The following is a 27208-nucleotide window of genomic DNA, read 5'->3' as shown; positions in this document are numbered from 1 at the left end:
AAATTAAATATAAAAACCGAAAAAATAAAACAACATAACCTCAAAAGCGTTGTCCTCGCTGAAAAACAGTGCATGCACAAGAAAAGATATTTATATTACCTACAACTTTGGTTAAGTAACTTATTCGGTCAAGCCAATAGTGTAGTAGATATGGACCAATTCACGTTTTTCAAAATGGTGGATTTCGCCAGGTGGTTGGCGTCCCGAAAACCAGGGCTTAAGTTTTTTTAATACCCTTCTTTCAGATTTGAAAAAATCAGCAGTCCTGTATTTCATTCCACAAAATGCCTGTTTTTTTTACTAACTTTTCTGCACTTAGATTATAGTTTTGATATCAATAACTTTCGACTTATACATTGCACGACTTTCAAAAATATACCAAATTATTGGAAATTTGATGGTCTATAACTTTTACTGTTTAAAAAATTATGTAACTGATACCAGGAAAATCTTAAAAAAACCGAAAAAAAATAAATTAAATCAACATAACCTCAAAACTATTGCCCGCTCAGAAAAATAATGTACTACAAGGAAAAAGATAATTAAATTTACAATAACTTTGGTCAGACAACCATTTTTATAGGACCCATAGTTTTGGAGATATAGAGCGATTCGCGTTTTCCAAAATGGCGGATTTCGCCAGGGGGGTGGCGTCCCGAAAACCAGGACTTAAGCTTTTCTAATACCCCTCTTTCAGATTTGAAAAATTCAGCCGTCCTGTATTTCGTTCCACGAAAAAGTCTATCTTTCCTGTACTAGTGGTCATTCTATAATTCTTAGCCAGCGATTTTTCTATTCCCCACGGAATAAAAATAACAAAAAATTGAGAAGAAATGCCAGCAAAAATTGAACGGTAGAACCGGACCATTAAAACCAATTAATGTAATCATACCACAAGCAAAAACTTCCAAACTCACTACCCGCCCTCTGTATGTCAATATCTTTTATTTCCATTTCCTCTTCACATTTAATTTCACATCTCTAGCGCTGGCGCACACACACACCATAATACAAAAAATCAACCAACTTCACTTTAGTGTATTATTTTTCCTACTACTAGAAGAGTAGAAGAAAGAAAAAATTCATTCGTGTCGGTCAGTTTTCGCGGAGCAGTGTACGTATTTTTTTTTCTAATAAGTGAAATTATCATAAAAATAAAAAGCCCCTTTATAATCTCAATATAAAAAAAAACAATATCGAAATAAAAACAGTGAAAAAAGTTCTCTCTCTCAATCCCCCAAGTGCAAGTGTGACAATAAAAATTAACCTAAAAAAAATCTCATACACAGGAATCACAAAAACTCCTACAGCGAATCAAAAATGAATTTCTATAAATAAGGTAAAAAAAAAAACAAGAAAAAAAGAAAATGTCTACATCATTCTTTTCTTTACGAGTTTTTCTTCTTTATATTCGCCTTTATAATAATTGCCGTTGAACTTTTTCTCACAAAAAAATAAAAGAAAATAATTTTTTAATTCGACGAAGGAAAAAAAAATGGGATAAACACGTTTTCAATTCTACAATCTGGATCTGGAATATTACAGTTGTTTTGTTAACTTTTTTTTCTGTGTGTGTTCTTTTTTGAGTTTTTTTTCTATTCTGTCTGTTTGCTCGCCTTTGCCTGTTTGTTCAAGTTATGAAATCTATAAATTCGCTCTCATCATACACATAATTCCTTCTCCCTCTCTCTCTATAGTTTTAAAAATTGTTCGCGAAAAATCTATGAGATGATGAAAATTTTTTGTTTTCTCACTTTTTTGTTTGTTGAAATTTAAAGAAAAATTTGTTTTAAATCGAACTGAAAAAATCAAATGACTCCCATCGCGGGGGGTGGTTGTGAATAGTGTGGAAATGGAAAAGTGGTGGCCTAGTTTTTTTTTTTTTATTTCTTTCTCGTTCTGCCTTTTGGTTTTGATTTTCACTCAACTCGAATGACTGTGTGGTTCTATGGGTGCCCTTTTCTTCTCCCGGTGCACTTTTCTATTTTGTACCCCTTGAAGTTTTTTTTTTCTCTTTCTTTTGTGTATGTGTTGGTACGTGGCTGTCATTCAATTCGCTCGAATTTTTTTTATTTGTAATATACTACAGTGAGTCAGTGAATTGTTGTTGGTTTGGGAAAACAAAAAACATTTCAAAAGTTTCTTATAAGAACTTTTTGAGGATTTTTTTTATTCTTTGAAAGCAACACCTGGAATTAAATGGTTGACTAGTTTTTTTTTTTTTTTAAATGAACATCTGCTTGTTAAATTTTAAGAAATCATCTTTTTGACAAATGACGGTAGAATGTAATTATTGGAAATGTTTTTTAAATTTTTGTTTGGTTTGACTATTGACCTTGTCTAGGCAAAAGTATTTTGAGTATATACAAAGTTTTATATAGATATGGACTTTGTAGGTATATAAATTGTAAAATATGGACTAGAAGAAGTTTTTGTATACACATAAGCTTTGCGCACATTTTTTTGTTTTTGTATATGATTCGACCTTGAAAATAGTAAATTCTCAATATTTTAAATTCATTGCACGATATTTAGGGCATAGAAACTGAACTGTTGGTATTTTTTGCAGGGTTTTATGAGATGTTTATTTATTAATAAAGAATTCTTGAGGGACCAGGAATAGTAAGCAGTTGAGTTTGTTGAGGGTTGCTATGGCAGGGGGTAGTGTTCCATTATTCGAACAGTCAAGAACAGGAGGCCGCGATTATAAGAATGAAAATATGGTATGAGATAGTACGGTGTCAATGCTAAGGATGTGCAAGGAACATTTTCTAAAGCTGTCAATTGGCGACGACATCCAATCATCCGCTGTTAGGTAGATTGTGTAATTCTGCTTAAAAAAGTTTGGAATGAATGATAGATATCCATCTAAGACAGGAAATCGAACCACATGGAAACAACATGATGGGCATTATGCTTAGCAGCAGAATTTTCAGTTCAGAGTGGGGAGCCAACACAGAAACCTTTCAGTGTGGCGTCTTTTTACCGATCCTATGGAACTTGGTAGCCAACAAACTGCTACTAGGCTTAGAGGAAGAAAGTTTCAAGGTTATGATGTGGCAAATGCCGTTTCATACAAGTAACCAAAGACCTTTGCAAAACTGCTAAAACCCGCATTAAACGAAGCTTATGCAATAGGGTAATGGGTGAGGATTGAATATAAATCCTCATAAAACGGGACCTCTCCACTTCACGAGGAAATACAAGATTCCGGACTTTCAAGCGTCGACATTTAAAGATTTAAACTTACTCTATTATTTATTATTTATTTTACTCTATCTAATCAAGCTAAATACTGAGGACTCATTTTTGATACAAAAAAAAAACCCGATTTGGAGGCTCAGAGTATTGGAGGGAAGAGTAAAAAAGTCATTTGGGAACTCTTTTCATGCAAAAAAAGCTATTGATGCAATTGGGGCTTTTTTCCTACCATTGCTCATTACCTGTACACCTCGGTTATTAAACCAATATTTTCATACGGTAGCAAGTATGTATGTCTTACTACAAATGTCGTTTTCTATTGACGAGATTCAGAATCAGATTTGTGAATCTGACAGCTGAAAGAGGGGGTGAAGAGGGGAAAAAGTGGAAAAATCTCAGATTTCATGATCGGGAAACCGACACAGTTACGAATACCAGCGTTACGGGCGACAGAGTTACGAGCGTCAAAGTTACGCGAAACCGAAGTTACGAAAAACTAGAGTTACAAATTCTAAAGTTATGTTAAGCTATGACATGTGATTTTTGGGTTGGCAATCCAACACCACATCCCAATTGTTTTAGAAAATAATTTTCCACAAGAACTGTATGGTACCATAAGTAACTAGTGGGTTCCTAACTAGCTAGTCTTTGTGGTCTAAGTTAGTCGGGGTTTTTCCCCACGACCACTTTAACTTTAACCTAACCTAAATCATTCAATCATTCGCTATTTGGATGATAGAAGGCATCTGAACTTTGAACAACTTTATCCAAATTTGTGCCACTGCACTGGTCGAATTGCTGTAAGAAGCTCTTGAGAACACTGGTTAACAAAATTAAACTTTTTTTTTGTTGCTGAAACAAAAATATACTTTTCTGAAGGTTTTCGGTGTGCTTAATTCGAATCCGAAGTCAAAAAAAATTAATCAGCTCCCGTTTTTGAAATATTAACGTTAGAAAATGCAGAACTTCGGACCTTATTCTTTTATATAAGGAAAATTGTTTGAGCATATTTAATAACGGTTTTTATAAAGAATATTTTCCACCTTTTTAAATCTGTTTAAATCTTTCCGATAACTTTTTTACTGCCCGAGATATCCTGGGTTGTTTGATATTTTTATAACTTTTATAACGTCATTACCTCCTTTATGAGATACTAGCTCACCCGACGGACTTCGTTCCGCATTTTTTAGTATTTATTTCCAATTTTTGGCTTTGTAATGTGTTAACCTTTTCCAATACAAAAGAATCGGGCCACAACTTGACATATGGAGCACAAACATAAAATTGTATGAAGTATTAAAAAAGCAAACCGTTTGTTTGACAGCTATTATAATTTTAATTGAAATGTGTACGAAGTTTCATTAATATTATTATTAAGGTATAACAACATAAATCTTCATGGGAAAGCAAAATGGTGCTATGTCCTTAAAAGATCCTATTGAGTTAGAATAGTTTTGCTTTCCCAGGCGATATGTATGTTGTATGCATGCCACTGTTTTTTTTCTGTTATTGGCAAGAGTTTTTTGCGTCAAATAGTAAAAAAAATGTTTTTAAAAACAAAATCTTATGTGCCTCGAAATCCTTTCAATCACTTGCAATCGTTACTAAAATTTGATATTTTTTGGCTATTTAGGAAATTCAAAAAGTAGCGATCTTTCTTTGTAAATTAAAAAAAAAAACCGACTTAAAATGAAAAGATTCCGTCTTAATTCTATAAGAAAATGTTTAAATATTTAGACGTATGTCTAAATATTTAAACATTTTCTTAAAAAGATTAAATCATTTTAAATTAATGCGGAAATTGTATTAATAAATTGGTAGTTGAAACAACTTAAACAAATTTTAAGTTTCAGTTTATCATACCAATTTTCAACTGTGAGATAGCTTAGTGGTAAACAATTTTATTTTATCAGGCAATACAAAAGATATTGAAAAGATTTAAACAGGTATCGAAAGATGAAAAACAGTTCTTATAGAAACCGTTACTAAATATGCTCAAACAATTTTCCTTATACAAAAGAAAAAGGTCCGAATAACTCAAAAAAACATTTTTTTGAATTTTCTAACAGTAATATCTCAAAAACAGGAGCTGGTTAGTTGTTTCTGACTTCGGATTCGAGTTCAGCACACCAAAAACCTTCAGAAAAGTATATTTTCAAAGTTACCCAAAGTATCACAAAATGCTTTGTTGTGGAGAAAGGTGATGTACTATTTTGAATATTTCTTATAAATTTTTTTCATTCGATAGTCAAAAGTCCATTCAACTACTTGCTTATGCTAATGATTGGATTTCATCAAAAAAAAAAAACAAACGGAGTGAAGAAGTGAGAAGAGGGATGTAGGTTGCCAACATAGTGTACTTTGTAAGTTTTTTTGAAAGAAAGATTCTGAAAATTGTCGACGAGCTATACTGATTTTTCAGGGACGTAGTAAAAAACCGGAGAAGCTTAATGAAGAGAGTAATACTAACCCGACTATTTTGCGGACCGTTGTTCAGTCTGACAAATGAAATTCTCACTAAAAGTGACTCGGATAACATCGCCATTTTTTCCTACAGTCAGAATATCCCAAAAGCACTAAGCTCACACACAATAAATTTCAAATTACATAGTATGGGATCTAAGCGTTGGAGTCCAAGAAAAGAGATTTAATAAATAAAGTTAATAGATTACAGACTGATCAGATAGAGAAAACAGTTTTCATGCATCGATGAACTCCTAAACACAGATGATTATAAAACTTTGATTCTAAAATATTATGTGGAATTGTTGATATGGAAAACCCCAGATAATTTTATATGGAAAACAAAATTACTTGAAAATATTATGCAATGGATGAATTATATATGTCTCCAAATAATAAGTATATTTTATTCAATCTGTATTAATTTTACTTAGTAGATCAATATAAAATATAAAACTAAACAAACATCTGAGACTTCTTCTTAAATGATAAATCAGTTCAATATCTAGAAAAAAAAAAAACTGTTGCACAATAGATACGATTCTCAATAGTAAGTGTGTAGAATCATAACAATTTTACTGAGAAAAAAAATCACAGCAAAATATTATAACCATAAACACATTAAATAATAATTTTCAAGTTCAAAGAATTTAAATGAAACAATAGAAAAAAATATCGAAACAAAAATTACGTGACTACACGTGAACTACAAAAGTCCAAAAGTTGACATTGAAATTGTCTCAACAAAATAATTAATAGTGTTTTGGAAACAAACCAGGAAACTTAAACGAATACCTTCCACCAAAACAACCAAGTTTGACATTGAAAAGGTTCTACGAATATTGTTTCCATTTCTTTTTAAGGTTAATTGGTATATGAACTGCAAGTTCATGCTCTATAATCTAGTATTTTCCTTCCTTATGCAATCTTAAAAAAACCTTAACTTAATCCATACTCCTTTAACTTACTCTGAAAGCAGTGACATTTACCTTCCATTCTTAGTCACCACTTGAATTATTTATGCAAATAGCTTGCAACTCATAACAAATTGATTTATTTTTTTATTTATATTTATATATAAATTACATCGTTGTTGTTGTTGTTGTTTTTTTTGTAGAAAAAGGTTCATTTTCATAAAACGTGAATCTATTCTGCAACAAAGCGCGGGGTGTGTATGCGAAATCAATAAAATCAGCAGCTGAAGTGTTGTTGGTCGTGTTAGTGATGGTGATGGCGATAATAGTGGAATCGTTCACGTCCATCCCTTTTGGCTATATTCAAATAGAGAATATTGATTTTGTTCATTTTGTGTGCCTGGGCACTTCTTCCATCCACAGTGTAGGTATATTGGCACTTTCACTGCCAATGACCAACCCTATAATGTACTTTTTCGGGCGCGTCGTCGTGACCGTTGTAGTTTAATTTTTTTTTTATTTTTGTTGCATTGACTTAAACTCGTATATTGGAATTGGAAGGGGTGGGACAAATTACAAAAAAAAAAATCATTAAAACTAATTGAAATTTAAATATTTTTTTTCATTTCATTGATTCACAAATAATACAGAGTTCGTTTGTTGTGCCGGAGCAACAACAGTAGGTCGATTCACTCTAAAATTATGTCCAATATGAACATTCTTTTTGAAATGCTTTAGAAGCTCTTGCAAATACTATGCTAGTAAAACACTGAATTGGAGTAGCTACTTGTCCAACGTCAATGATTTTTGCTTTTTCGTAGAGTCGTTCCTTGCTGAGTGATTTTTCGGCTGTCGATCGAAGAAAAGTACGTTACAGAATCTAAGGACTTTAATCTCAAACACTTGTTGCTCCTTGATGGCTCTCTAAGAGAAGGTATAGGTGCCATACCGGAAAGCGGTAGGCGATGACTGGTCGGAGAAGCTTCTTGCCGATCAGATTTTTGTTTGTCCCCTTCCTTCCATATTCATCAACCTCCGTTGAAAAATAATATGAACAGGGAACAACAAAAATCTGATCGGCAAGAAGCTTCTCCGACCAGTCATCGCCTTACGCTTTTTTGGGAGAACTGAACGAAAGTGTGGGTTGAATCTTAGAGTCTCGTTGAAGTTGATTCTTAAATACTTAGCAATACGTTTGGTTGGCAATCAGGTTTCAACTTGGAGTGTCTGTGTGTGTGATGCTTCTACAGTTTCCAGCCGAATGTCTATGTTTTATTCCATTTAGTTAAAGATAAAGTTCTCATAAGTTGATCCGGGCACTTCATTTTTTCTTGAACTTTATAGTTTCTGGATGTAAGCCTCCCCTTTTCTGGTAGCTATCGATAGCAAGGTCCAAATCACGAGCTTTGAGCAATTCGAGCTCTGAAACATTTTACTAATTTGTAGTTTCCCAATTGGACGAAGAAGTTGGTAGAAAAAAAGAAAATATCGTATTTATTAGTGCTGAAGGAATGTTTATGTACAAAAGATTCAATCCATATGCTGGTGTAAAACAGAGATGATGTATTGATGAATTTTCAGGAGACGAAGTGCATAGATAAGATTTTGGCCTTGGTGTAATCATTGCTTCATACAGGTGTTAAACAAGTTAAGCATGGAAACATTTGAATACATATTTAGAAACAGCTTCAGTCTATCAAGTTTTGCTGTGTTTGAAACCATCTTATAGCTAAAGATTTGCTCCTCCATAGGACTAAACATCTGTGTTGATATCAGCCCGATAAGAGCCAAGTAAAATTTATTTAGGTACAAAGAATGCAAGAATCTTTGAGAGGAAAACACTTGGAGAGGTAGTTCTAGCCGAGAATAAAATTCAACCAAAATTATTAGGTTGAAATGTTATACTAGATTTTATCATCTTAGACAAACCTGTAACTCACTTATTTGTTCATAGTTAAGTTGGTTCTATTTTTGCACAACCATGTACATTTACATGGAAGTAAGACGAATATATTGTGATCTTGGAGCGAACGAATTATAACCTGTATGTATGACCTGTTCGACTTGAAGATGTCGAAAGCCTACTGGAAGTCAATGAACAGCAAGTGAAGTAGTGATCAGTATTTAAAGCAATGCTCAGCTATGATTCCCAGGGTGATGACGTGAAGTTTATTTGATCTTCGTTGTTAAATGTCAAATCTTTCAAATCTGGTTAAGATCAGCAGCGCAACCCTCCTCGAAGCGGTCGTCCCCGGCAATTATTCGTGTAAATATATTAATAAATTAAAATTGCAACCTCGAAACTTCTAGCCTTTAATAGAAAATATTTCAAAAATTAACGTTCTTCATAACTGGCGCATTCTGCTATCAAAACCGAAAGCACGCCTCTCACCGTTCGAGACATATTTTGACGAATTTATTATATTTTAGAGGATCTCCTTTCTTAAGAATCGGACAGACAATGCTAAAACTCTATTGTGAATATTCTTTCTTCTGTCCACAAGCGATACATTTGTTGGTACATACTACCTGCTGTTTTTAACAGCTCCAAATTGATGTTCCATTTAATGGAAATTCGGTTTTTCTGGGTGGTTAATCCAAAGTCAGTGTACCAATGTCTTGAAGATATTGTGAAACCACTCTTGTACTATTAGGTTGCACATTATCTTGCAATAAAATAAACTTTGGGCTAGTTCTAAAGCTGATTGGAACCGCATGCTCTTCGAGAATATCAGTCAAGTATCGTTGGGCACTGAACACAGATCTAGGAAAGCTCATTCGTACCCCACCCACCCCAGAAAATTTTATAACACAACTTTAGAAGGCTCGCGGGCTAGCAGACAAACTTCAGCCAATCTCTCTCCAAACGTCCAAACCATCGTTACAGATCCTCAGGCATTGAATGCATATTTGTGGAGGAAAAATATTTTGTTTTTGATTGGTTTCATTCCAACTTTTAAACAACTTTGTTCTAGTGTTTTCGGGTTCGTGTTAAAAAAGTGGAGGCAAAGACACTTATGGTTTATTTTCGGGGCAAATAAAACAAGAATTGAACTGCAGCGAGCAGGTTAAACGAGTTTGGTCTTCTTGTCCAAAACAATTGTTCTTGAGAATGTTTTTTTTTTTTTTGTTTTCTTCAATTTACAATTGAGCTCTTTTAACTTGCTTTATTTTTTGTTTGAGTTTTAATACCAGCGCCTCGTACCATTTGGTATTTTTTAGTATTTATAGTTTTCAGCTGTATTCGTCGCGCCTCGCTCGCGTTGTTTCACAGATGATGGGGTTTTGTGTTGAATACAAGTTGAAATGTGTATCTACGTTTAATAGCCCTTTTTTGTGTATAGTCTGATATTTTTGTTCTTTTTATATATTTTTCTTTATTTACCTAAATTTGTGTGTATATGAACTATCTCATCCATAAAACACAAGGTGGTGGTTTGTTGCTGCTACTGCTACTGAATGCACCCTATGTATTTATTTTCAAGGTCGAGTTCATTTCTGTTACGACAACGACAAGGCTCTTTTAGGAATAACTTTGCGCTTATAGAAAACTATACACATAGTAACTTTGGCAAAATCAATAAAATTGGGATATCTACTCTTCGTATAAGAAGAAGATAATAAAATGACAGAGAGTAAGAGAAAAAAAAAAGTTTAAGGGCACAAAGAACGAAGTTAAAATACAAACAAAATAAGTTAAACGTTACTGCACAGTGAAATCAAATTTGAATTGCAAATTTTTATACGCATGTTTTCAATTTTATAAAGGATCATATTTTTATTAAATTGTTTTTTTTTTTTCTCTTTGTGTTTTCAATGAAAAAAAAAAAAAAATCCTCAAATTTCGTGGGAGGGTTACTTAAATAAAAGATTGAAATATAAGAACACCAGCAAAAAATATTCAATTTAAATGCTTTTAAATAGAAAAGGAGTTATACATATTTTAGAGTGAATTTCGGTGAACTTTTTTTTAGGTTGAGTAAAATTTAAATGAAAAAAATGGGAAAATTGAAAGTAAATATTAGAAAATGAAGGTCATCAAAAATTCGATTAAATTTTAAATCTAAAAACGAACTATTCTAATACTGTTTTTGCGAAAAGCTTTCGTTACCTTGAAGGTTTTATATATTATGACAACTGATGCCACACTATAATCTATAAAATTGTAACAAACATTAGCATAACAGGGGTCCCAAAATTAAAAAAAAATGGTTTTATATTTAAAATGACTGGTCTCAATAACTAAAGGTTACATTTCTTTTGAACGTATACGATTCGATCATTCTTAGGGGTTTGCGGCTAATAACAAAAAATGCCTACACACAAAAACATTCGCAATGTTACCTAATTTATTGAGAGTAACATCGTTATGATAAAGACTTCAGTTTAAAAAAACTCAAAAATAGTCAATAAATAGTCGCCGTAAAGCAAAATTGTTCTAAGTCACAAAAAGCAAATTTTACAGGGGACGATTTTTATGTTTCAAATTGGTTTAAAGCGACAATTTTCTGCTCGATTGCCATTCAAGTTATGTTTTTTTATAAAGTTTGTTCTTTTCTCTTGAATAAAATATACAAGTTCACCTCATTAGTAGGTGCATACTTTTTTAAAATATTTTTTAAAACTAAAAACCCAAAATTGGACATAGAACAATTCCTATACAAGTACGTTTTTTCCTTTAATAAAAAGTGGAATACTCGGGCTCATTTTGAAAAGGCTACTTCCCTGTTTTTATTGTTCTATGTCCCATTAAATTATATTATCTGCGGAATGAAATTTTTTTGACAAAAACGGTTTTCAAATTCGGAAAGAGCACCTTCAAATTAGTAAAACTGCATCATAAATTTAGAACAATTTTGCTTTACGCCGACGAAATGTAAAAGGGAAATAAAGACAGTCAACAAAAGTTGACCCTGGCTACAGGGATATCTACGGCAACGAACCTGCCGACAAAGTTACCAAGTGGTCAAACATTCGTCACCCGTTTATATGTATCTCCACTGCTGATATATATGCCCTATGAGGTGTTAAAGGCAGAAAATTTGTTCTTATTATTTGTTGTTAGCGGGGAATGGATTTTTATGACATAAAAAAAATTAAAAAATGCAAAAAAAAGGCATTTATTAAAAAAAGATCTTTAATTATAAAAGTACTGAACAACAGCTTTTTAATGTTTTCTGGAAACATCCTCCTGCGATTGTCTGAGAAGTGTCTTTTAAATGAGCTGAACGAGTAGACCCGATTTTAAACTGTCGAAGTTATTCACTTTAATATTTTCGACAAGTCTGAAGTTGATGTAGCCATTAATTACAGAATTTATTTGTTCAACTATTTTTAGTCCCTGATTGAAGTTGAAAACAGTAGTGAATTTTCAATACTTCTTTTTCGTTGATATTCTTTAAAAAGGGAAACACTTGCCTAATCTGTGTACTTAAAAAAAGTACATTTATACATTACAGTGTCTCAAAACTACTTGATTTTCACAAGATTTCAAAAATGTTGGTTTTAACAAAATCCAAAATTTATTTTATACATATATTGAGAACAAATAAGAAATTTACCTAATATATAAAAGTACCTACTCAATCTTCCTATACTTTCTTTTTATAATGTGTTCAGTACAAGGAAATTTGTTTTCTTGAGATTATGTTACGGCCAATTTTTTAGTGAAATAATCTCAACTATTATAATTTATAGAAATTTGTATTCAAATTTTTTTTTTCGATTTAGGACCAATTTTTCAATAGTCAGATAAACCTCAGATAAAGTTTATTCCTAGGAATAAAAGTTTTTTTTTATATTGACATTTATTCTTCTGATAGTCTAACTAAGACGATTGAAACATCAGGGCTTAAAAGAATAATATATTTAAGATACAAATTAGTAAAAAAGGCAAAAAAGCAACTAAAAACAAGCAAACTAAAAACATATTTAGAATCAGGGACACATGAATGTATTGTATAAAGTATACGTTCTTACGATATCGCAAAAAAGGCAAAGTTAAGAAAATCAGTTCCCTGGTTATAAGCCTCCTTTTGATTTTTGTAAAAAACCTTGTAATCAAACAAAATGAGATAAAAACTTCAAAATTGTCTTATATGAGCTTATGTCATGTAAGTCTATGTGTAATTTTTAAATGTTCGCTGATTAAATCGCTATAACTTTGTCAGGCCGGGAACATTTCATCATGTCCTGGTATAAGGCAGGAGAGCTGATACACTTAGACCATGATTGGTCCGTTGTGATATGTCCAAAAGTCAGAAGAAACCACTCAATTTTTCCTATGTAATTTTTATGTAAAATTAAAAACTCAAAACTAATGATTTTTTTATGATCTGATACAACCTAAATTGATTGTTTTTTTGTTTGAAATAGGAGAACTAGTACCTACTTTTACATGATTGGCACAGGTTGTGAAACTCTATAAGACAGCTGAACCTATTTATTTCTCTGACTTTTTTCCGAAGTCAATTTTCAAAAATTTTTTTCTAAAAATTTAAAACCGCCTGTTTTAAGTTTCAATTTTGTTTTACCATTATCCAAATAAGTTTCTTTATCTGAATTCTTATCGGTGTTTCACATTGTTATGCAATAAAATATGTGTATTTATTTATTTTTTAAAGTCAGCTGCTGCTATAAAAAATGTTTTCATCTATACATTTCCATTATTCAATACGACCCGGAAGCATTACTTTTGCGTTATTGAGCAAAGAAAACACGTTGATAAGTTAATTTAAATGGATCATAAGTGTTCTTTCAAGTAAGGTGCAGGTGCAGGAACTTTTTTTTTGTATTCATATCTTTTAACTGTCATTTCAAAATACATATGGTACAATAATATTTTTGTTGGTAATTTTTCTTATCTGGATCAACAATAATAAAGTTTATTGAATTTGTCTGAATTCTTAACCATGTCCATAACAATACATTTTATGACAAATACATAACAAAAATTTCTCTGACAGAAACTAAAGAATTTAATTAAAAAATTTCGTCACATTTTCTGAAGAATTATTTTTAGAATACAAAAATTGCTGAGATTTTAAGAACTAATTGTCTACCAATAATTACAGCTAAACCAATTTATAAGTCATTATCCTTTAATTTAAACATTAAGCAAATTGCTTTTCATATTTGAAATAAATTGACCTTCTACCAAAACCCCCATTAAACTTCATTTATAAATTCGATTTATTTTCCACACAGCAAAAACATGACAGAATGATAAATAAATCGTTTATTTAAAAACCAAACAACAACAAAATTGAGAAAGAAAATCTTTCACTACATTAATTTACTAGTGTTAGTCAATAATGTTTTGTAATTTATATTAAAATCATTCACCTCACTCTGCCTAAATGACGCCCCGTGTCGGTAGTTGGTTGTTTCGAAAACACTCCTTTTATATTATATCGATCGATAAGATTCTCGGAAGTATAAAAGTATATCCATTTGGTTAAGTATCATGTAGTTTGTTGTTCCATTTCATTTAGTAAATAATTTACAAAGAAACTCTGACCATTAAAGAAAGAAGTTTTTTTTTGTAATTAAGGAAAATCAAATTTATAAAAGGGTGTTTTTTTGATAGCTCGATAACTGAGGAAGTTTTACTATCGCCAATGTTAAAGTTAACAACTTTTACTTAAAAAATAGGTATTATGCTGGTTAAATTTACATGAAGTTTTTTTTGACAGTTTCATCGTTTAAGCTTGCATGAAGTTTGTAAAGATGATTTTAGTTCCAATCGTCTACTTTTAAGGCAGAATTCACTGTGAAATTTTAAAAATTTTAAATTAAATTGTTTAAAAAAGTAAGAGGATGAAAATTTGACAAATTCATACATTTTCACATTATTTTGTCGTGTGTTTTTGAAAAATGTTAATCTATTAACACATAAAAAAACACCCTTTTCCTAGGCAGACTTCATTACTTTGTCATAACATCAATCATATTTAATAGCAAGTAATTATTGTTATGAATGTTATGCTTTCACACAAAAAAAAAGAAACAAAAAATAACAAAAAGTCAATGCTTATCTTATCGTAGCTTTTTTTTAATCAACCTGTAGTCAATTATTTTAACATGAAGGTATTTGCAATTTGTTGCGCTTGCTTCGTTTCAATCATTTTATTTGTTTTTTTTTTTTTGATTTTATTTTTTGTGATATACCTAATTATTTTTTGTTTTTTGTTTTTTACTTATCTTTTGCACTGTGAACTAAAGGATGTGTACGTACTTGAAGAGATAGGTTAGTGATAAATAAATCTTACGATTTTGATCGAAATAAAATACTTGACTTAGTCATCATGTACTTGCTTTTTCATGGAAAATAGCTTATATGTTTAAAAGCAAATTATTGAAATGAAAATGAAGAAGAAAAAAAATGAAATTCATTTTTATAAACATGATTAAAAACACATCTATAATGGCTGCTATAAGCCTTCAATTAAAGTAAACTTTAGATTTTTGCAAAAAAAGATAAACAACACTAGTTTACAGGAAAATGTACGCCGAAACCAATTATTTTTTTTCGAACGTATTTACACCTGATTTTGGAAATCACATTTAAAAATTAAAATGAATACGTTTCTTAGATATAATTTTTTTAAAAATTTTTTGTCGCTTTTGTTTCCAATTATACTTAGATAGTTTCCGACATGAGTCAAAAAATTTTTTTAAAAAAATCGTGTTTTGACAAAAAAAAAAAAAATGTATTCAAAGATAAATGCAAAATTGTTTAACTTCTCTCAGTTTTAAATTTTGAAGATAAGTCCGATTGCCACCAAGGAAAACAACTCTATATCTGTATACCCGTTTTTGTAAAGATAAACAATTTCACTCGAAATGCAAGCCGAAATTGAAAATTTTACATAAGTACCGGTAGAAACGGGTGATTTTGGCCTGGCGGGTGACTTTGACATGGACACTTTTTTAAAAAATTGTTAATATATGAAGGACTTGTTTGATTTTTTCCAAGTTTCTTTGTAAATTCGTATAATTTGATGAATTCAAAAGTGATCGTACTAGCTTTATTTAATTAAAATTAGATATTAATTTATACTAAAATTTAGTTTTCTTAAAAATGCTAAAAAAAAAAATCACCTGAAAATGTTGGATGGTTTGAACATGTTGAAGAAATAGGATTGCAAAATGACTTTAACTCCGATATGTGTATTGTTTTGCAAGTTGAATTACTTTTATATATCTACCCTTGCAACTATTTCATTAAAATTATTTTGAATTTTTTTATAAAAAATGCCATATGGTAGGGTGACTTTGGCCGGCATATCGGGTGACTTTGGCCGGGTGGCCAAAGTCACCCTCTTAATTTTTGCACTAGACTTTTGTTTTTATATATTGGTATATGTTGATATACTGATATTTGGCAATATAATTAAAATGTTATCAGATCATACATATCAACATTTGGCAGTTCAACCACTAGACGTAGCCTTCTTTCGGCCTCTTAAAATATTATGGATGAAGACCTTAACAGCGTATAAGATGGCAAACTCGAAAACAAAACAGTGCCGAAAGATGTGTTTCCTAGGCTTCTAAAATAACATTTTACTTCGGCTTCATCTTAAATGTTGATAACGATTAGGTTACAGTGTCATTCCTGCGAAGACGTGCTGGGTACAGCTTCAGAGAAAAAAGACGTTGCACAGGTCACCAAAAGCGATCTGGAGAAGAAACTTCCTGTTCCAATGGTTGACCGCAGAGAGAGACAATTTTTTTCCATATCCTTTGAAGGTCCTTTGAAGGATATCAAAATTTATGCTAATTTTAATTTTTTTTTTTTTTTTTTTTTTTAATCAAATAAAAACCGACAATTCTGTGTACGAAAATAAAAAAAATACCCACATGTTTTAAAAAATCTGCTCTTTCATTTAAGCTGGGTTAGAATGACGTGCTACTTGTAGTTGAACTGGAAATATAGCAAACGTCCTACCGGCCAAAGTCACCCGGAATGGAGGGTGACTTTGGCCACCCAAATTTCGGCATTTATCTATAGAACTGTCGGACAGATTTCTTCAAGATTAATCATACCTATAGAATGAGCAAAGTAGGTAAATTGGTTGAAATCTTCATTAAAAAAAAAATTATTGCAGAAGTTATTCACATTTGAATTTGAAAACGTGCCAAAGTCACCCGGTTTTACGGTACCTAACTTTTGGTAAAAAATTGAATACGGATTCGTTTAAAAAATTCTTATAATAAAATATTGTACAATTTATGAAAAACTATAAAAAAAAACAACATATTTTTGATGTTTTTACAAAGCATTTTCCAAGACTGCTGTTTTTGCTCTTTTTAATTTTTTTTCTTTTTTTAACCACTTGTAAATCGTAAATTTTAAAATTAAAATTTAACTATAATAAAACATGTATTTTTTTAATTTAAATTCATATATCTTCATCATTTATTATTATTTATTTAGTATTATTTTTCTTTGCCAGCAACAAAGACTATTCAATGAAAATTTTTAAACCTTGAAAGAGCAAAAGATTTAAATGTTGAATAAGAGTTTTTTTTTGTTCAAAATTTCCTTTAAAATACGATTTTATAAAAAAGGTTTTGACTCATTGGACTTGCACTTCTGAAGTGACTTATTTAATCAGCATTTAGTTGTTACCAGTACTTCTGTTCAGATAAGTCACTTATTACCGACGATATAGTCCAAATACTAAAAAAGCTTCTAGAAAAAAGAAACAAAAAAAAAAAAGAAAAAAATCATGTCTCAATAGACCAGTGCCGATGCCTTCAAAAACATTAAAAAGTACAAAAAAATCATAGTAGAATGAAACCCATTGGAAAAGGAGGTGAATATGATGAAAATTAAAGGAAAAATAAATTACAGGCGAGCCGAGTTCGGGAAGTGGGTGGGTTGAGTTTTTAATGGTAAAAAATGGTATATCTCGATTTCCGGCAAAACTACAAGTCCTATAGAAAAAAGTTGTGTAGCAAAGTTGTAGGTAGTAAAAAGATCTACAACTTTTGTATCAACAGTTTTTTCACATAACCTCAAAATTTATGTGAAAAATTCAAAAAACCGAGTTTTTGGTTTTTTATTTTTATCTTTTTCAAAAACAAACATTTTTCTACGAAATTTGGTGAAAACTTACCTTTTTATGTCTCAAATACACTGTAATTTATTTGATTTAAAATATTAATTTGTTCACCTTATTTTGACTTAATACCAAAAAAACACCCTAATTTTCAATCGAAAATTCACGTGTCAAAATATCAGTTTTTATCAAAAAGTCGGTGGGCATTTCGTTCGTCAAAATTTCTATTTTCTGATGGTGTAAAAAAAAATTTACATTAGTATACTATAGAACATTTTCTCGTAAAATGCAAAAAATGAAAAAAGCTTGAATTCGAAAAAAATATTTTATCATTGTTTACAATTTTGACCAATTTATTCAAATATACACTTTAATTACTCAAAAACGTAAGATTTATCAATGTTACATGAAATCTTACATTTTTTTAGTAATTAAAATGATAAAAAATTAATAAATAAAAACAAAAAATGACAGCTTTGATTTTGACACTTCTCACGAATTTGTTCTAACCTGATCTGACTCAAAAGCAAGAACAGAAAATTCTGTTCTAAACTGTTCTAGACTTGTCAATGAACAGCAAACTAGAACAGTTCAGCACAGAAAAAAACTCAATGAACAGCAAAAAGCTGTACTTTTCTGCCTAAAACAGTCCAGCACAGCATCAGTGAACACAACTAATACCAACACTTTTCTCGTAAAACAATTTCTTGAAATAGTTTTTGTTAAAGTGTATAAGTGTTGCCATTGTGTTGTTTTTAAAAATGTATTTCCTCTTTTTCAACTAAATCAATTTTTGAGAATATTGTTCACCTCTAAACGGGTGTAAAAATATCTTATCCCAAAAATATCCATAATAAAATGTGTCATTTAATGTACTGGATACATGAAAATGTTTTTGGAAAAATAAAAAAAAAATCTCTCAAAAATATTCATCATAATTCGTTCACGCATTTTTACTTGCGATATAGGTACTATAGGGCAAGTTTAGGATTCGTAAAAAAAATCGAACTTGAGATAACAATTTTACATGACATTACGATGATGGAGAATGCCAAAAAAGTGGGTCCGGCAATTCTGTCTGTCTGTCTGTCTGTCTGTCTGTCTGTGTGTCTGTCTCTATCTGGAGCTGCAGCCTAAACGAGTGAAGTGATTTTCTTCAAACTTGGTGGTTAGCAGTTTTTGGTGATTCCCTAGAGGGGAAATTGAAATTTTTTTTATGACCAAAACTAACGGTACCTGCCATATAACGGAAATAGAAAAGTTAATTTTTTTCAAAAACGGCTCTAACGATTTTGATTAAAATTTTTGTGTGTAGTACTACACATAATAGCCAACTTTTTAAATAAAAAAAATATTTTTTGTACCGTTATTAACGGTACCTGTCATAGAACGGTTTTTTTCGTTTCTGAATATCTCGTACAACATTAACCCGATTTAAATGAAAATTTTTATACAAAAGTGTGTAAGTAAAGATAATATTCAAATTTTAGAAAATTTTGAAAAAACGCATTTTTGGTTTTTTTAAAAATATTTCAAAATTTTTTTTTGAAAAATCAATTTTTTGAAAACGGATCAATGAAAAATTTTGAAATTTAGTTTTTATGTGTAAATTAATTATTTCTTCAAAATGGCATACCAACTTTTTTTTGAAAAATGTTAAAAAAATTTTATATATAAAAATTTATTTTTTTTAAAAAACGGCTCCTACAATTTTCGAAAATTTTTTTCTAAAAATACCTTTTTATACAAGAAATAAAATGGCATATTTGTTTTTTTTTTAAGATAATTTAAAACGGAGTTTAATTAATTATAAAAACAGATTTAATTTTTTTATACAACTTATGAAATTTCTTCAAAATATCAAATTTTAAATTTCTTGAATAAATAGCTTTAACATTATAGTTACTTTAAGCATGAGAGCAAGTACGTGCGACCCCAGTCGTGCAATTTATTTAATCATAAGTTGGTTAAAAAAATCGTTGTTTCAAATTAACTCGTCTCTCGAAATAGATTGCACGTGTCTATTGTACAACAACCGAAATCCGAAGATTGTCTGAATTATGAATTATGTTGCCTACAAGAAAGAAAGAAAAATATCAAATTCTTCCTTGAGGTGATTCCCTTGAAAATATCACAATTACCAAGTTATTGTTAATTAATTTTTGTTCTCCAGAAACAACACAAGCAGAATGTTTGAATTCCAGAGTGTACCTAATTGGATTTTCTTGACCTTTAAACAAACTGCATTAATTTTGTGAATGGTTATCTATATAGCGCCTATAACTATTCTTAAGGTCTTTTCAAGAATCATTTCCTTTTAAAGAATCCTCAAGTGTTTATTTAAGTGCGTACCGAGGAAGTTCATATTGCTTCTTTACTTATTAATAAAATAACTAAACGAATCAATGCTATCAATAAAATAGGTACTCGACAATAAATCAATTGAGAGCCCTTATAAATTTATAGAAGATCATTGTTTTTATTTAATTTATTAGATACTTATTCTGGAATATAAAAAAAAAGAAGCTTCTACTCTGAAATAACTTGGACCAATAAAATAAGAAATTAGAAGTAAAACATTCTCCTTCTGACGATTTTTTCAGTTAAAAATAGAATTTGAGTACTTTTATTATTTATCGACTCTCGTCAAAAAAATCCATCTACCAGGAAAATAAATTACAAAACAAAAATTGTATATAGATTTAACAAAAGCGCATATTTTTATTGGCACGAAATCCGAGAAAAGCTAAATCATTCAAACGAAACAACAAAATGATTAAGATGAGGGCTGCAAAGTGGGGATTGTCATAGTAGACATGGCCACACGATATCTGTATCAGACGGTTCGTCTTTTCAATCACAAAGGATTTTTTTTTTTTTGAAATAAATTTAACGTTCAAGATGTCACACAGTGGGCAATTTTACAGTTAAACTTAGCAACAAAAGATAAAACCTAGGAAAACAAAAAAATGCTCCACTTAAAAATAAACTTGTTTTAAAGAGAAATCTATCTAAATCAAATCTAAAAGGCAAATTTAAAATCAGGTTGTTTCTAACAGCCATGTATCGGAGTGGGGACTTTTCCGAAAAAAAAAACTACAATAACACTGCAGTTTTGTAAATGATTATGGAACCAAACACAATTGTTAGATCTTTAATCCTGATACGATTATGTCGCGGTTCTCGATCTTGTCAGTTCATCTGAAGTTTATTTGGCGATTTTTCCCATTGAATAAAACCATCGAACAAAGAATGAAATGGTAACGGAGTTACGAATAACAGAGTTACGCGCGACAGAGTTACGGCCGTCAAAGTTACGCGAAACCGAAGTTACGAAAAACTAGAGTTACGAATTCTAAAGTTATGTTAAGCTATGACATGTGATTTTTGGGTTGGCAACAATTGCGAGGAACGATATGGAATTATTTAAACTAGCCGACCCCGCACTCAAAATTCGAGTGCTAATTGTAACTTTTATTTATGCTCAAATAAGCACACTATATAAATCACTTTATTAACTACTAAGAATATGCAACACTTAATTTTATTCGAAATTCGAGAATGTCTTCGAAGGTTCTCGTCTTTACTTTTAGAAGTTTCTACTTCCAGAAGGGAGAGGTCGTGGTTCAGAACATTTGTTTTTGTTTTTTTCCTCAATTTTAATTTATTGTTTTTATCTATTTCGGTAAAAAAAAATAAATAATGTTTACATTCTGCACATCTAGATAAAATTTCCTATTTTTCCGTATATAATTTATGCCCCTTCGGTTTTTGTGGGCCGCGTATTTTGTACCACAAAATAAGTGTTTGCCGTTTTATTATATGATACAAACAAGAGATTAACATTTTTCTCATTGGTCAGAACTAAATGAGTTAAGCGAAAATGGGTGTTATTTAATCTTGTTTTTGTGAGAAGATCGCAAAAACGTTGAAATAGACAAAAAACATAAATATGCTTATGTAAGTTTGGGTTACATAATTGAAATTAACTTCTTATTTGTCCAACTAATATTGCACCTACGTATTTTTTTTTCTATTAATTAATATAGTTATTCATAGCGTATTTTGTAATACCCACTTTGTATATCTATACCTATCCAATCAAAATTTTACAAGATTAAATAACACCCATTTTCGCTTAACTAATTTAGTTCTGACCAATGAGAAAAATGTTAATCTCTTGTTTGTATTTCCATAATTCCATATCGTTCCTCGCAATTGTTGCCAACCCAAAAATCACATGTCATAGCTTAACATAACTTTAGAATTCGTAACTCTAGTTTTTCGTATCTTCGGTTTCGCGTAACTTTGACGGCCGTAACTCTGTCGCCCGTAACTCTGGTATTCGTAACTTCGTCGGTTTCCCGTATAAGCTACATTAACTACATAGCAGGATAATTGCGGTGTCCACAGAACATTGGCTGATAGGAGAACATGCGGCAAAGTTGGGTGTACCACACAATACATTCTGTCAAAGTTGTTTGCACCAGCAAGAGAAAAAAAAAACGATCTTCCAACTTTTATGCCCTGGCTTGGAGTAGGGCACTTTTTATAGAGAATGAATTTTTCAGTGACATAGGTAAGCTCTGAGAATCAAGGTCAAAGGCTTGATCTCATTCCTCAATGCGGTTTTAGAACAGCCCCTGGACAAATGCATTTAGCACTCTGATTATTATCAAATGGCTTAGAAACCTTAATTAACATACTTTCAAAGTCTATCTTACTATCCTTGGATTACTAGTCTACTTTTATGTTAATTTCATTTTTGAAAAAAAACCTTAAGCTAAAGTCTGTTAACAATGAAAACAAAAATCAAGTTGTTTTAACTTTAATTTAAAGATGTTTGGTTAGTATTTTTGAAAGTTGTATCAAACTTGATCATATTAAAATTTGTTGAGTTGTTGTCCATCAGTGATGAGAACTCATGATCCTATGAGTAAAAAAGCACGTTTCGTAAGCATAATGTAGTTGTTTTAAATTCAATATCAGAGACCATCAAATTGCTTCTTAGCTGTCCGTACGTGACATTCTTTTATTTTTTTTTTTTTATCGCATACCAATTAAAGTAAGGTGCTGAATTCAAAACTGCTTACAGATTCTTTCTAATAAGTCTTGTTTTTGAGCTATACTCATCATTATTTTCGCTATAAAGTCTCGAAAACTAATTTTCAATTCAATTTTTTTGTTTTATGTTTGGTCAAATGTTTTTCCGTCGGTAATATGTTGCTTTTATTAAGCCCATATCATGAGACCTAAACAGGAATTTGGTTCAGAAACCATCAATTACTTTGAAAAAAAAAAAAAATTAAAAAAACAATCAAGATTTTGAGAAATTTTTTTTTTTAATTTATATTTTATTTGTATTATTAAATTAACAATACAAGACAAATTCAATCCTAAGTGGGCTTTAGGTCTGGTTTATAATTTTTTTTTTCTTTTTTTTCTATTTTGTCTCCGACGTTTCGACCGTGTTTACAGTCTTCTTCAGGGAGATTATTCTATCTTCTAATTTTAAGAATTTAATCTTAAAAATTTTTAAAGGTTTTGTTTGTTTTGTTTTTATTTTTAAATATTTTAAAACTGTAAACACGGTCGAAACGTCGGAGACAAAATAGGAAAAAAAAGAAAAAAAAAATTATAAACCAGACCTAAAGCCCACTTAGGATTGAATTTGTTTTCAAAAATAAGGTCACGAAGATAGGAATTATTAACAATACAAGACCTAAATTTTATTCTTAAAAAAAAAGTATCCATACTTATTCGATTTTACACACCTGTCAAAAAATATTCGGCTTATATTATTTGTCAAAATGATTTCATAATTTTTGAAATTACCAAACAAATTTGATTGTTATTTTTGCGCAATTAATTCCCTTATTCCGATTTCATGAAATTAAGTTTTCGTTCCATCTTTTATCACCAAATATTCCACTGTACGTGGTATGTTTATTGTCGGTGTAGACTACAAAGACGACTTTAGCGGCAGCAACCGATTAAAGTTCAAATTATTTCCGCTTCTATAAGAACGATGATGAAGAGAAAAGTGCACTTATTTTTAAAATAAAAAAAAAAAAAAAAACAGAAATTGTTAACGTCACGTGCATAGCAAAGAGAGCACATCGAAGAGTTTTTTCGAGCATAACAAGTAATAAGATTTTTGTTTAGGTTACATTTTTTTTTTTTTTCAAGAAATACCATCGGAGGACAAGTAAACTTTGTTGTCGGGTGTTGACACTCGTCACTTTTGAAATGACAAATACAATTTTCGTTGTTGTTTTTTGAAACAAGGTTACTCATGATTACGCATTGGAAATATTGTTATCCAGAAAATGATTCACCACGTTAATGTCACGTGAATGTCTTAACAAATTAAATAGCCCCCCGCATATTGACCTTTAATATATTTTGAGTCTTTTTAAGACTACATTTAAAGTAAAAGCATTTAAATAGTCTTGCTTAATTTTCCTCCTCGAGCCAATTTTTTTCAAGACCAGAAATTATTTCAAAGTAAAATAACCTATAAATATTTTATGCAATGCCGCCAATCCTTTAGGGAAATAATGCAAAAAAAAGAAAGAAAAAGAAATAGGTTAAATACCAAGCGATTAATAGGGTGAGGCCTTGCCCATTTTATCTTTTTTTTTTTTGTTTTAAACGACACAACTTATTTGATTTTGTCATTGATTTTTTCCCCCAAAGGCTTGGCACGTTTTCCAATTTTTTTTTTTCGTTAGCCTTTGCTGTTATATATAAATAGATAGATATTTTTTTTTAAAAGAATTTAATGGAAACAAAGACATTTCCTCTCATAACACCTTATAATTACTTTTGGCGTATTTCCAGGATCTCTATTGAGGAGGGGTTTTTTTTTTAATATATTTTTTTTAAGTGCCTTTTTTATGTGATTGAGAATGATAAGATGACTGGCTATCACTATATAATGGCTAATTGGATGAAAGCAGAGTGATTTAGACTAAAATAAATCACACAAATTTCACTCTAATTTCAATGTCTGGACTGGATATTTAAACAAAAAATATTTTAAGCATATGTTCGTGTTTAAAATTTTAATTGAGTGATTTAAAAATTAATACAGAAAAGGGGTAAAAAGTGATTTTTTACTGCTGGTTTTAAAAGGCTTGTATGCAGTTTTGAAGAGTTGAAACAGAGTTGACAATATTTTATTGGAACTTTCAAACAAGCAAACAACTGTTTTAATTATTCTTTTGATAACACAGGTCAACACGAAATTTGTGCTTGGGTTGTGACTATGAAATTATGATAGATATATTGATACTCATCTGGAAAACATTTTTCTTTTTTTATTTAATTTGCTTTTGAAGTCAGCAGAGCAATTTCCAGTATTCAAGAGAATCTGTCTTTTACAAAAATTATCTTACGTAATTTTGGCAAAAACTCGAGAACCGATTTGGCTGATTTTTGTTTTGTTTTCTTCATTTTAATGAATTCAGAAAAATAAAAAAAAAAGAAGAAAATTAAGAAGAAAAAAGAAAAATTAAATCGAAATTTTCGTTTTGTTCGAATTTTTGTCAAATGGGAGCTTGAAGCATTATTTGATACCTTCTATTTTCAATATTTATGGTAAAAGTAATTCACTCTGATGGTACTTTTAAACTACAAAAATAACTGTACCCAAACTGTAGTCAAACTAATTCATATTGAAATTCTTTATTTATTGAAACATTAAATTAATTTGTTTGCATAGTATTTTTATTATTTTGTTGCATACAGGGTGTCTAAAAAGTAATGGATGAAACGAAACTTAAGATCTCTCAAAATTTGGTAGCTTGTTCAGCCCAAATCCTTACGGTTTTCGATAAAATATGCAGTTCTTGTGAAATTTCCCTACTTTGCAACAGTATTTTGCTTCCTCTGCCCAAAATTGATTTTTGTTTTTTACAATTCTTTAAGTAAAACATTGCTTAACATTAAGAAACAATTAATTAATAAAAATATTCTTTATTTCATACGCCATTTTTCTGCAAATTAATTAACAGTTTCAAGTTTCGTAAAAACTCAATTTCTTACTTTTATTTCAGAGCAACAAGGCGAAAAAAATTTGTTATGTGTGACTCTGGTTTATTATTCTTAAAACTTATCCCGGTATTGCAGTTTTTAAAAAAGTATAAAAGTTTCCAAAGTTGAAGTTAGATCAAAAATTAGATTAAAAAATATTACAGTTTGAACTCAAAAAACAGGGTTTTTTCAGAGCAAAAAACCCTTGTATTCATCATAACTTTTTTCTTATAATTTCGGTCGAATAAAGTGCTGTAGCAAAAATGTAGATCTTTCAATTATCTACATTTTATACCTTAACAGTTTTTTTGTACAATGCACGGTTCTTGCACTATAGCTCATAAAACTCGAGTTAGACTCACAGGCTATGAAAATTTTTTTTCCCCACCCTACAAAAGCAAATCTTAGAAGGGGAAAGGGTGATTATGTATTGTTTTGGTTTACCATGAACCCAAAAAGTGCAAATTAAACCCAAGCACAAAAAATATTTTTATTTTTGTCGACCTGTGTTATATTTCCGTTTTACTTTTTTGACAGTCTTATAAAGGGCTTAAAAAAAACGCAAAAACCTCATTCAAATTTGTATTGACGATTTCTTTTTCAATATCAGTCCGCCTGCGAAAATTCTTGAATATATTTTTTGGCAAATTGACTGTTTTCGACAGAACCCTGAGTAGAATAATCCAGGATCAGATTTTCCGGGAAATGTAACTGATTTTTATTTTGAAAATCAGTTAATGATTTTTCGGTAGAAGTCAGGGATATTTAAAACAGAATCAGATAATGATTTATTGGAGCGTGAATAATTGTCGTAAATTTCTTTGGAATTTATTGACATTGAGAATGTAATTTCCAGGGAATTTGGTTTGCCATTTTTTTTTTTTTATATATTTAGGACAGATTGTATTCAAAACAAGATTCAATATACTAGAACAAATCTCGTGGGTTTATAATATTTTATTTCCTAGGACAAAACAATGATACACCCTTTTGTTTTTACTGGGAAGAAAAATAAACCTTTGCACAAAACCTTTGAAAAAAAAGTTTAAGCCTCTTCATCTTGAGAAAAAGATGAGCAATATTCAGTGTATGAAAAATAAAAAGTCCTTTGAAAAATCCATAGAAAACAGTTTTTTTTTTTTGAAAAGAAAAGAAAGTCTGTGAAAAATGTATTTGGTTTGTTTAAAATTAAATCTGGGGTGGAATCAACTATTGTGATTTGTAATCGGTTATAGCCACAAGAATCAAATTTGTACTGCGAAAATCATATTTCTCAGAGCAAATTGGTGTTTTGTGATTATCCCCGATCACAAGTCACAATAGCTTTCCTCTCCTGATTTCTATATTATTCAACGGTCTTTTGAGTGGAAACTATAAGTCCTACAAAAAATAAAATACACGACTGGGTCGCACGTACATATTTGCCATCTCTTGTAGTTCAAATAATATTAGAAAAAGAAATCGAGGGTAAAAATAAAATATAGTTAACCAAATCTGGTTGAAAATTTTAGTACCTACAACTTA

General features: G+C 30.4%; 1 long non-coding RNA gene across 1 annotated transcript in view; it reads left to right on the top strand.

Annotated features, from left to right (window-relative positions):
• Positions 1-1071: 1071 nt before the first annotated feature.
• LOC129913980 (uncharacterized) overlaps positions 1072-27208 on the top strand; it is a 50991-nt gene continuing 24854 nt past the window's right edge. The window contains exon 1 of the long non-coding RNA XR_008772122.1: positions 1072-1339. This is a non-coding gene — a long non-coding RNA (uncharacterized LOC129913980). The remainder of the gene's footprint in view (positions 1340-27208) is intronic.

Source organism: Episyrphus balteatus, chromosome 1, assembly GCF_945859705.1.
Source record: "Episyrphus balteatus chromosome 1, idEpiBalt1.1, whole genome shotgun sequence".
In the NCBI taxonomy this organism is placed as follows: domain Eukaryota; kingdom Metazoa; phylum Arthropoda; class Insecta; order Diptera; family Syrphidae; genus Episyrphus; species Episyrphus balteatus.
The sequence above is the reverse complement of the archived record's forward strand: the minus strand, read 5'-3'. Positions and strand labels throughout refer to the sequence as shown.